The 11,501-nt window shown below is 43.6% G+C and overlaps 1 long non-coding RNA gene across 1 annotated transcript in view; it reads right to left on the bottom strand.

Moving 5' to 3' along the window:
* Positions 1–2,064: 2,064 nt before the first annotated feature.
* Positions 2,065–11,501, bottom strand: part of LOC116997441 — a 34,117-nt gene continuing 24,680 nt past the window's right edge. Inside the window, exon 4 of the long non-coding RNA XR_004418186.1 lies at positions 2,065–6,010. This is a non-coding gene — a long non-coding RNA (uncharacterized LOC116997441). The remainder of the gene's footprint in view (positions 6,011–11,501) is intronic.

Below are 11,501 nucleotides of genomic sequence, written 5' to 3'. Positions count from 1 at the left end.
CCAGCAGAATGGCCAAACAAAATGCTCTCTGTGTGTGTGTGTATGTTTAAATATTTTTCTAAGTCTGACAAACAAGAAAATTGTGCAAGAACACCAGCTGACTGAAGACTCTTCCCTTGTATTGGTTACCAGGTCATTTCCTGTATCTGTTATCTGAGATCCATCTGACAAAAATTCCTCTACTCCACACTGCTTCTCATAGAAATGTGGGCACTGAAAGGAAACTTTTTTCCTTCATTTCATCCTTCTTTAGCATAAATTCTTTAACACTGCTAGTATTTCACAACTCTTCTCTTTCAGTTCCTCCAGTTCCTTCCTGCCTTTTCCAGTTTCCCTTTGCTTCTCCAGTGCCCTTGCTTTTTTGTCATATCTGATACTCCCTTCTGGGCATAGCTACAAGTCACATTGCAGTCTGGTGTAAAGATGTCCAGTGAGGCCTTAGTTCATGGGAGGGACAGGACAATTTATCCGAGCCAGGCACTGCACAGATAATCTGCAGGGCTTTTGTAGTTCTTGAGCTACAGGAGATCCGAGTTGTTCCTGTAATACTTGCTCTGGTATCTCTGCATGGCATCACTCTGTGCAGGGCAGACAGTCCTCCTGACCTACCACTGCTTTTTCTTGGGACAGTCCTGATTTAGCCCCTTATTCTGTAAGAACTTAATCTTCTCTCTTTTCCCATTTTTATTCTTATCTCCATTTACTGACTTTTTACATCTGACTCAACCCAATCGCCTCTTCTGGTTCCTGCCCTCTTTATAGTATGATTTTCTTTATTTTAAGACTTCCTAGTGTGGCTGTCTTCTTGGCATTGTGTTTCCCTCTGTGCTGCTGTCTGTGAGGTTGTGATGCTATTTTCTGGCAGTCTTATCTGCTACCTCATCACTGCTGTGGTGTTTTCATCAGAATTTCCCTGCTCCAGCTTGAATTTCTGGTATCTCCACTGTGCCCTTCCTTGAGAGGCTTTTAGTATGACTCAGGTTCCTGTATGACAAAGTACTGACAGAGCAATGCTTGCTCTTTGACGTCTGTGCATGCTCACTTTGGTCCACGTTAGAGTTGGCAGGAACACTTGGCTAAATGCAGACTTCATTCTGCTGACTTCGATCCTCAGGATGAGTGGAGGAAAAATCTCACCCTGCATCTCCAAGAGGAGTTACAATCAGGCCAGGGAATGGCCTTGCAGCTGCAGTCTGTTGCATGCCACTCTTTGGAAACCCTTAACCACAGTTGTTGCCTTTTCCTGTAAATGACAATGCTGTGACATCACATCCCTCAGCAGAAGGGATGTACCTCTGTGTTTCTCCAGTGGGAGAAATAATAGCACTATGTAAATGTGTGCTGTGGACATTTTATGGGGCGGTAGCAAGCCACACTTAGCTGTGCTGGGATTCCCAGGCTGCCCCTGTGGCATTTAAACCCAGATCTAGCACAAGTTACACGTCAGCACAGTGCCTTGATGTGGCCCAACCTCTTCTTCTGGCAGACATCCTGCAACAAATGGGAACCTCCGTGCTGTGTGTGCCTGCACCTCTGTCCTCCCTGTGCCTTCAGTCGCTTCCCAAATTATTTTCACTCTTCACAACCTGTGCACATGTTTACAATGTGATGCACTGATCCAGACTAGGCTTGCCAGGACTTCCAAGCCCAGCTAGTCTGTCAGCAGCAAGAGAAGAAACAACCTTGTGCCTTTAAGCCAAACTGATGTTTCTATAGAATACAAACCAGGATAGAAAATGTTTCTTCCCCATTTTGTAACTCTCTGATTTGTCCGATTCTGTGCATATTTAACATCACCCTTTTGTGAAAGAATTGTAAAAGTATGAGAATTTAAACCTACATCTTCCAGAAAGCCAATAGAATGCCTCTCAGATCTCCCATCTCTCCTCTCAAACCTCTGATTTGTGCTGCTGAAATAGTTAAGACAGATTTGCTCTTTTTGTGTGTACATTTTTAAGCAAGAACTTGGCTAAGTTTTATTTTTCTTAAATACCTTCACTTTTGAATATTGTGACTAGAACTGTTTAGAAAGGACTTAGACATATAAGACAATATTCCACCAGAGAGTGTCTACAAGTTTTTAATCAGCTGTGCTCAACAATAGTTCAGCCCCAGCCATGCACACTTCGGGCATGTGACTAATCCTATTAACTTGAAGTGAAGTGTATTAAAGTGTTTAAAGGATTAGAGTCTTAATTACAGGCCATCTGCAGAGGTCAAATATCAAAGGCTGCTCAGAGTCTGAGTTGTAGCATTTTCTGAATGAGTGAATGAGTAATATTTGTGTGAGCTCTCCTTTCCCCTTTTCACGCAGCATCCTTTCTGCTGCAGAGTTAAATGTGTGTTCCAGTATGGCATTTATTAACTGAGCTGAATCATTCTGATGTCCAACAGGCAGGTCTGCAGACCATCAGGTGGTTAGATGTTAGCAGGGCTGCCATATATGCTCTAAAGAAGTTTAGGACTTGGAAAACATGAATTTGAACAAATCAAGTTTACATAGTGTAGTGCCTGCCTACTTTATAGCTTCTTCCCATTTGAATTATTAATCACTAAGACTTTTTTCCTGATGATATATTAAAGAGAAATGGAAAGGAAGAGCCTTTGTGTGGATGATACAATTCCCCCAAAACCATCTGCCCCTGGCCCCTGGCATGTAGTTTGATAGATAAGGTCTCCTAGATACCAAAGCTGAGCTGAATTCCTTAAGAATTTGGTCACTCTCCTATCACTTTAGAAGATAATTGGCTAGAAATTACTTTGTGTAATTGGTCAGTTCACCTTCAGAACTTTTGACTTAGATTGGATGCTGTCCTTTGTATAACTTCCTATTGGTTGTAGTTTCAATCCTCCTTGAACATATAAATATGATTGTCTCCCCTTTGTTCTTGGGGATTCTGTTTGACCACCCTTCACATGAAATAAAGATTCTTGTGAAACACATCTTGTACGAACCCCCGATCTTTCTCTGCTGGCTAATGTGAACTGCTGAGGGGTCGCTGATCGATATCAGCACTCTCAAGTCCTGGTAAAATGCCTACCAGAGACAAAAAAAAACCAGTTCACACTTGGGATGATAATTATCTGGTCTTGACAACGTGTAACTTAGACATCTAACTTAGATGTATAAATAATGGTCTTTGGCTCCAAACACGAATATCAGAAAAACAGGGATGGAAATTGCTTTTTTCCTCCCACCCAAAATACAGGATCAATTTTATCAAGTAATTTCTGACAGACATTTGTTTAATCTGCATTTGAAACCCGAAAACCAAGGCTGTAATTCCCTCTGTTATTCTCTCACTCCTTTTTCATCTACACCTTGAGAAAGCTGTTTCTAACATCTAACCCAGATCTCTGTTCCCTACTGAGCCTTTTCAGCTGATGAGAAGACTTTATTGTCCTCTCCCTTAGCCATACAGCACACATATTTAGGGGCCTCCTACTATGTCTCCCCTTTCTCTGAGGCAAACCACTCCAATTCCTCCAATGCTTCCTCATAAAACCTCCAATTCTCTATTCTATCCCAAGCAGAACACAATACCCTGACTGAAGGTTTTCTAGCCCCAAGCATGTCAGTAGAATGGCATCATTTGCCTGGCAAACAATATTCCCTTTTATGTAGCTCCCAGTGCTATTTGCCCTTTTTCTAGTGGCATGGCTGATTCCTGTTTGGTTTGTGATCCATGCTGACCACCACGACACTTTATACAGTGATGCTATCAGACCAGTAAGTCCACAGCCTGCATTTGTGATTTTGGCTGTTCTGCAGAGAGTGAAAGCACATCCTTTGAATTATGTCCTTTTCCCCCTACTGTAATTTGCCAAATGTGTTGAGATCCTAGCCCTGTCCTCTAACACTTTCTGCCCCTCCCATTCAGTGGGGCTGGCAAGAAAGTTGTCTGCTCTGCCATCTAAATTATTTAATGAAAATATCAGAGTTGTGATGTTCCTGCAGAATTCTGCTTGCTGTGTCCAACCAAGTTAACAACATGCTCATGTTAAGTATTTCAGTCCAGTTTGCAGCCAGTTCTGTACTCATCCATTTGTGTTTTTCTGGATTTGCTTGTGAGATGGATGATCATGTGAGACAGTGTTAGGAGCTCTTCTAAAACCAAGAGCTGGAAATGAGCCTGCTTGACATAATTTATTCTAGGTAAAGTAATCTCTGTGAGGGCAATTTATTTTCTAGGTACTTAAATGTGTCAGTGGAGGGAGAGGTTTAACTCCAGCACCTCATTGTTTAATGACTCAGCAGGTCACAGAACAGGTACAGTTTCTTAACACAAGAATGAGAGCAAGAGAGAACTTGAATTTCTCTGTATGTGATGGAAAACACATCACGTAACAGTTGTCACTGTGTCACATCACAAAACAGTTGTAATCTAAAATATATGTATTTCAAACCCAGAAAAATCACAAAATATCACTTTTACGTTGCTGTGCACTGGGGACAGAAACAAACTGTCGAGAAACAAACTTCCCTAGTCATTAAAAGTGATTTCAAGTAACTGTCTTGGGTTCTTTTAGGACAATTTTCAGCTTCATGCTTTAAACAAAGGCCATGAAGCTTTTAATTCCAGGGATAAGTGTGAACAAACACGACTGCACCCCTCCAAGCAGTTACCTGTGTGACACTGTGACTGCCTGTGAGCACTCAGCACACCCCAAGGATAAACTGTACCATGAGAGTGGAGAAACAGGCCCTATGGACCACCCATCAAATCAGGATTCTACTGATGGAAATACTGACTTCTTCATTAAAAAATCCCCACATGAACAAAGAAAAGTAGGTCTGGCAGAAAGGGAGGATAATGATACTGAATAACACCAGCTGGTGGAATAGCTGTATTTGCAAAGTATTCTCTCAGAGAAGAAAGAAGATTGAGAATGGAAAAAACTGAAAAAACACCCCAAAATAACCCAAACCAACTAGTTGTTTAGCTTATTCAAGTTAACAAAGGTATCTTTAAAGTGCCTGTTGTCAAAAATCTCAAAAGATAAGTGTATGGCAAATAGACAAAAATAACCCCTCTGTAATACATATGAGAATAACCTCCTTTCCAAAGAAGCTAAAAAAAAAGGGGAAAAAAATCATCATTGCAGTAAATGTGGAAAACACAGTATTTAAACATTGAACAGCAGTCACCTGCCCAGACATTATGGAGTTAATAAGAAAGCAAACAACACATGTAAGACAGACTGCAGAGCAGTAAGGGCTTTCCTCTGTGACAGGATTAGGTGATTTTAGATTACGTGAGACATCGGGAAGAGAATCCTAGATGAGCAAACAGGGACTGAGAGACAACGGTCTCAGTCCAGAAGCCTTTCCAACAGGTCCATCATTCAGTGTTGGCAGCTCTCTGCCCTGGGAACTCCGCTGAACCAAAATCCCCCTGTCTGCACTTCATGCGAGCTCCCAGCCAAGAGATCAGCTGCCATGGAGTCTCTGAGGAACGGGTCCCAGAGAGCACGGGGAGCCACAGCCAGCGCTGCCGAGCAGCTGTGGGTGCCACATGCCCATCACAGATCCGCGTGGAGGCTGGCTGTGCTGCTTCAGCTGTCCCCCTGTCCCCATCCCCTAAAGGATGCCGCTCAGTGTCACTGCCGGCTGCCCATCCATACAACCGGCAGAGGGATAAATCAGAGATAAGAGCTGAGAACAAGGCTAGGAGGGAAAGGGAAAGGGGAAGGGGAAGGGGAAGGGGAAGGGGAAGGGGAAGGGGAAGGGGAAGGGAAGGCTCCGTCCCGCGGGAGCCGCTGCTGCCCCGCCTCGGCGCTCCCTGGCCGGGCTGGGATGCGCTGGGGACAGCAGGTGGCGGTGGAGCCCTTGGAACAGCGCGGGGATGCTGCACAGTGCCGTGCTCAGAGCAGCATCTGTGACCCTCTGCTGGTGCCAGCCGTGGCTGCTCACGTCGGCTGCTTCTCAGCCACTTCCGAACGGCGCTGAAAGGCTCAGCACAGCCCTCCCCCGCAGCCTTCCAGGAGGAGAGCTTCCCACAGAACGCTGCTGAGAGATAAGTAAACAACAAAAAGAGCATCTCAAAGGTTTATCTATTTTATTCGAAGCTCTTCCTAATCATACATGCCTGTTAAGCTGAGAAATGTGTGTTTGCCACATGCAGTTGCAGATGGTTGTGGCATCTGAAGCAGATCAAATGGATTGTACATTTTCTCTTATTGCTCAGAAGCCAAAATATCTTCTTTTCAAATGCACAGAGAATTATTTGGATTTATTTCCAGTTGAGAGCCTGATTTGAAGATCTACTTCATTTCTGGGGAAGGGCTATGTAATTTCTGAAAGTTAGGCTCATAGATGTTTTTACAGATCTCTACTATATTACACATGTAAATAAAAATATACAAAGCTGCCAAATGAAGGCAACTTAAAATGAGCTGTTTCTTGAAATTGTGTTCCTCTGCTTATTGCACCTCTTCATCTCATCCTTTCCCTGCCTTGAAGAAACTCACGCCCTCATCACCAAATACCCCCACCCTCCAAGACTGACAAATCCAATCTCCTTTTTGTATTATAAGGGAATGAGCTCCAGAATCAAGCGCACAAAATCCCCAGCCCCTCCCTTGCAAATCAGTGTTATCCCTGAGTGTGTTCTTTGCTCATGTCCAGCAAAAACAGATAGAAGGTTTATTTTATTTTAATCTGATTTCACACCTAACTTTCTCTTCTTTCACGTGTATGAGGATGGAGATGGTTGTGGCTGTGCAGCCTCCTGGTGCAAGTCAGGAGCCAAGGGAGTGCCAGCACAGGCAGTGCTTTCAATGACTGGATCCAGCTCCTGGACGTGGCACACAGACCTGGATACTGATAACAGGGTCCATCAACTGTCCCAAACCAGGCAAAGTTAATGAGTCAGGTCCAGGGGACATGCAGGAGGATCAGGAGGAGAACAAGGGCACCAGAGACAAGGCTTGACACAAAGCTCCACAGTCCACCCAGGAGATGGGGCTGAGGACAAAGCTGCAGCTTCACCTGGGACTGGACACATGCTAGCTCCAGTATGGGTGTAGGAGTCAGGACTGGGAAAAAACTGCCTCCAGCATAGGCCTACAATCCACCCAGGAGGCAGCTCTTGGTTTTCCAGCCCCCGGTGCCTTCAGGAGCTCCACATGCCATTCTTTTGCCCCTTCATGGCGTTTCCTGACGATTTCACACTTTTACACTGCCATTCACACCCCATTCATACCAAGTTTAATGCTTGTATATCAAATCCCTATGGCTGTGGTGCCACCCCACACGAGGATTCTTTACCTGGCCAGCTTGTAAACAATTCAATGCAAACTGCTTCAGTTGTCATCAGAAAGATCACCAGAAGCATCAGTGTAAGATGCTACCTGTGGGATGCAGATTTTAGCAAACAGGCTGCTGCCTCCTACGTGAGCTCTGTGTTTTGAGCGTAGCCCCCATATTGAGCACATCACAGTAGCGTAATCTCACACACAATTTTCTCAGCAAGGTTCTCTGCAGGCCTGAGCTGTATTTACCATGCAGTTAGCATAGTCAAACATCGAGAGTGTTATATTTAAACAGATAAAATGGATTCCTGATTATCATCTCCTGATAAGTCTGGCTTTGTGCAGTGTGCTGAGTCTCAGTGCAGGGATTGTGAATTAGACATAAAGAACATAAGGTCATTTGGAGCAAAATAGGTTCAGTTAAGCAAATATAAGGGTTATTTTCATTCCAATACACTCTCAGCAAATATTTTGGCTTCATATATTTAAGCTTTTATGCAATTTTTTGTTAGCTAAACTTATTTAACCACTGTTCTGCAGCTATATCTCAGATTTCCTAGAAGGAGGTTGTAATTTGTTGAGTATATTGTACTAATTTGGTAAAACTTTGAGAAATAAAAAAACATGTGGCATTGTAATGAATGATATTATAATTTCTAACTTTCCTTCAGAAAACCTATCTTATTAAAATCGAAATGTTAATACTCCATTGAAATACACCACCATTTTATCCCTGGTACAAAAATTTAAGGAAAAAGCAGTCCATTTTGTCAGAGCATACCTTGGTAAATCTAATTCCATTCCACTAAATGAACAGTGCAAAGAGGATTGGAACTTACCAGGAAGCACTGAACGAAAGGTCAGATTTGCAGCAAGCATAAATCAACATTCTTGCATGGCTTAAGCGGATTTATACCCAAATATACCAGTCAAGAATCTGGCTCATTAACGACTGGATGAATTACAAATAGAGCATCAAGCAGGAGTTTGAGTCTTAACACCTATTTCCTTGACTTGTAAGCTTAAATCAGATTCTAAATATTCTGAGGACTTTTTGTTCACGGTAGCTGAGGAGCAAGCTAGTGTGGAATTTGGTTAAATTCCCTCTCTTGAAAGCCATCTTTTCAAGCAAGGTCTGTGCAGTGCTTCTAAACAGCTTGAGCACAATGAATTGTTGTCAGTTTTTCCAATCCATACATTACAGATTTTGAAATGTAGCCTTTAGGGCAACTTAAATAACATAAAACCAGTTGATTGATTGTCCGAGGTTGCGATGATTTGGTGGTGCTCAGCAGGAGATGATTTGGTGTCGCAGGCTCTCTCCCTTTTGAAGCACTCTGCTCCAGGTAGTGCTCTGTGAATGTTTAAAGAGCTGCAGCACACAGCAATTGAGCAGAGGAGGAGTACAGGGAGGAGCAAGCCCATGCTAGGATCTGTGCAGAATTGCAGGAGACTGAAAAATCACCTCAGAGGGTTTTACATTCAACATGGCTGTGCCAAGCTTTTCTTGGAGCAGGCATCCCACGAGCATTTATGGATGTACAAGCCAGCACAGCTGCTGGGAGAAGAAACCTCTGCTCAGCCTATATCTCTGGCTTATTTGTGCTGGCATCAGGATTTGTAGAATTGCACAATAAAGCTGACCAGGAACCATCCAGCTGGAAACAAACCTAACAACAAGTTCATTCCCCGAGGCCACGGCTTTCAACAGTGCAGCCAGACTTGTTCATTGAACTCTGCCCTCCCAGCGGGCTGCAGAAGGAGGTTAAGGTCACTGCTTTGCAGAAAGGATGCCTACCTGCCATTTTCACTGTCAGACAGGCTCAGGTGCATCTGGAACAATGCATTCCAGGCCTGGAACACTTCCTTGGCCCACAGTAGGGTGTTGGGGAGGAGGGAGAGGGACACACAGGAGAGAAACCTGGGAATGTCTCTGCTGATCAAAGATGGAGGAGATCATAGATCAAGCACTTCACCTTTGGGATCTTTGCCAGGTGCTGGCAAAGTCAGACTTGGTTTGCGAAACCCAAAAACTGCTCACAGATTTTTTTCCCCTGGGTATCAACTGATGAATAATGAATGCTTTTATGCTGTGCCATTCTCTCAATTTCCGTTGTTGTTACTAAAGTTGTCTGACTTAGACAGGCTTTGTTCTGTCACCTTGGTGTCTGTATCCAGATCCTCCAGGAAAGTCAAACTCCTGGATATCATTCACTGCCACAGGAAGTGAAAAATCACAGTGTTTACTGCATATTGCTAAAAAAAGTGAAGAAAACCTCTGAAAATAAACACCATTATTGATCAAAAAGGTCATTTTTAACTCAGAAAAGTGCTTAAAAAGTGCATTTGAAAGAATGAGTATTTAGGAATAGCCTAGTTGCAAGATTGTGCTATTTTATCTCAGAAACTTCAAGATAGGTCTGTGGCTTGAAGGGAAACTGTGTGGAGAAGCAGCAGGCACTGCAACAAGCTGTGTTGATTAGCAAGCAGGAACTCCCTCATGGCATCCCTTGCCCACCTAATATTTTAGATGAATCAAATAGCAGAGGTCACTTCCAGATGTAAAATCTCTCTTTTCCATAGCCATAGGAGTTTTAGTCTTCACATGTGTCTTAGTTAAATGCTCTTACTAATTCTGTTTCACTCATATAAATTCCCTGGCAGTTTTCAGTTCAGTTAGTTAAATAAACCATAATTTCCTGCCTGAAATGTCAACTATTGTGGCCCAGGGTTCCCTAAGGGTCTCTCTGCCTTTAGATCAGCTTCTTCACAATCTGAGCACATTCACCTCCTTCTTTAAAGCATTTTCGCTGCTTGCTTTTAACATGAGGACTTCCCCCCCACAGGAAATCCAAGTTTTAAAAGTAAAGATAATAGAGAAGTCATTCTCTTCAGCATCAAAGGGATTACAGGAAGCAGTGTAACTATGGCACTGAATTGTAGATCCAGCAAGATCCAGTTCGTGTCACTGAAAGGAGAGATCCTTTGGGATGATGGGGGCATTTCAAATGGCTGAGGGACATTGCAAAGTTATGAGTCAAAATTTGCACTCCCTTTTGGAAGCTGGAACCCTCCACCATGTTACATCATCTATTTTGGCCTGTATTCCCAGGCTGCCTCTCTGTATGGGTTTCTGGACATCTGCTTTTTGGTAAACAACCCCAAAACCTTCTGAAGATCTTTGGACTTTCCTCTCTAGGTGAGGAGGTCAGGGCTCCTTTATCAGGCAAACTGCTGACCCAACAACAAGGTGCAAAGAGCTGCAGATTTGGAAGCTGCAGTTACAATTTTTAACTCTTTCCTGAGAATTAGCACTCTAAGGGTGGAGAATGACCCTTACCCTCCTTCCTGGTAAGGAACAGCTCAGGTAACAGTCTCTCCTATACATTGCAAATACTACTCAGCACTCAAATAAACAAATGCAGCTTTCTACCGAAGTGCTCCTGAAGCTGCTGAGCAGTGGGGCAAAGGCACTGATCCTTTTTGGGTCGAGTGCTTGAGAAATGCAGAGTCTGACATGGATTTTTCACTCTTAAAGCAGCTCCCAGTGTGGTTGTTCGGTAGCTCACAGCTCAGCCAGGCTGCAGGTGTCCTCTCTCCCCACCTCCCTTTGGATCCACACAACCTGAGCCTGGGAGCAAAGGCCACAGAGCTGCTGACATGTTTTGAAATAAGATACAGGCAGCAGCATTAATCCAAACACTGATGGCAGTTCTTACGTAATGCAATAGAAACACTGCGTGCCAGAAACAACAATATCTCTTTCTTACACAGGAGAATGAGTGACTCTGGGACATTTTTCCCAATGCTCATAACACATGAAGATTCCAGGCAAAGGTTGTCCTATGGAGGGACCTGCAAAGTGCTTGGGGCCCTGGCTATAAAGCTGGGCAGCTCCCCATCCACCTCTGTGGATAAGAAGGTCTCGCCTCAGAGAAGTCACCAGGCCTGCTCCTCACAACCAGGTCCTTTCTTGAATGGGCTCAGTGATGAGCTTGTTTATACAGTCAACATGTTCAGAATTAAAGGTCATATCCCAAGGTCCTTAGTGAGGCAAAACTCTTGGCCAGGTGTGTGTTTCACAACTTAGACCACATTGGGTAACCAGTTTGTAGTGGGAGACCTCCCCAATTTCTGCAATTACCTGAACAATACCTCACTGAAATCCTTTCAGGGGCAAAAAGTTGACCTTCCTGATGCCTGCTCAATATAAACTCTTATTCCAAAGTTTTCCCAAAGCCCATACA

The sequence above is a fragment of the Catharus ustulatus genome, chromosome 6, assembly GCF_009819885.2.
Source record: "Catharus ustulatus isolate bCatUst1 chromosome 6, bCatUst1.pri.v2, whole genome shotgun sequence".
In the NCBI taxonomy this organism is placed as follows: Eukaryota; Metazoa; Chordata; class Aves; order Passeriformes; family Turdidae; genus Catharus; species Catharus ustulatus.
Note: the sequence above shows the minus strand (reverse complement) of the source record. Positions and strands in the feature narration are given on the sequence as shown.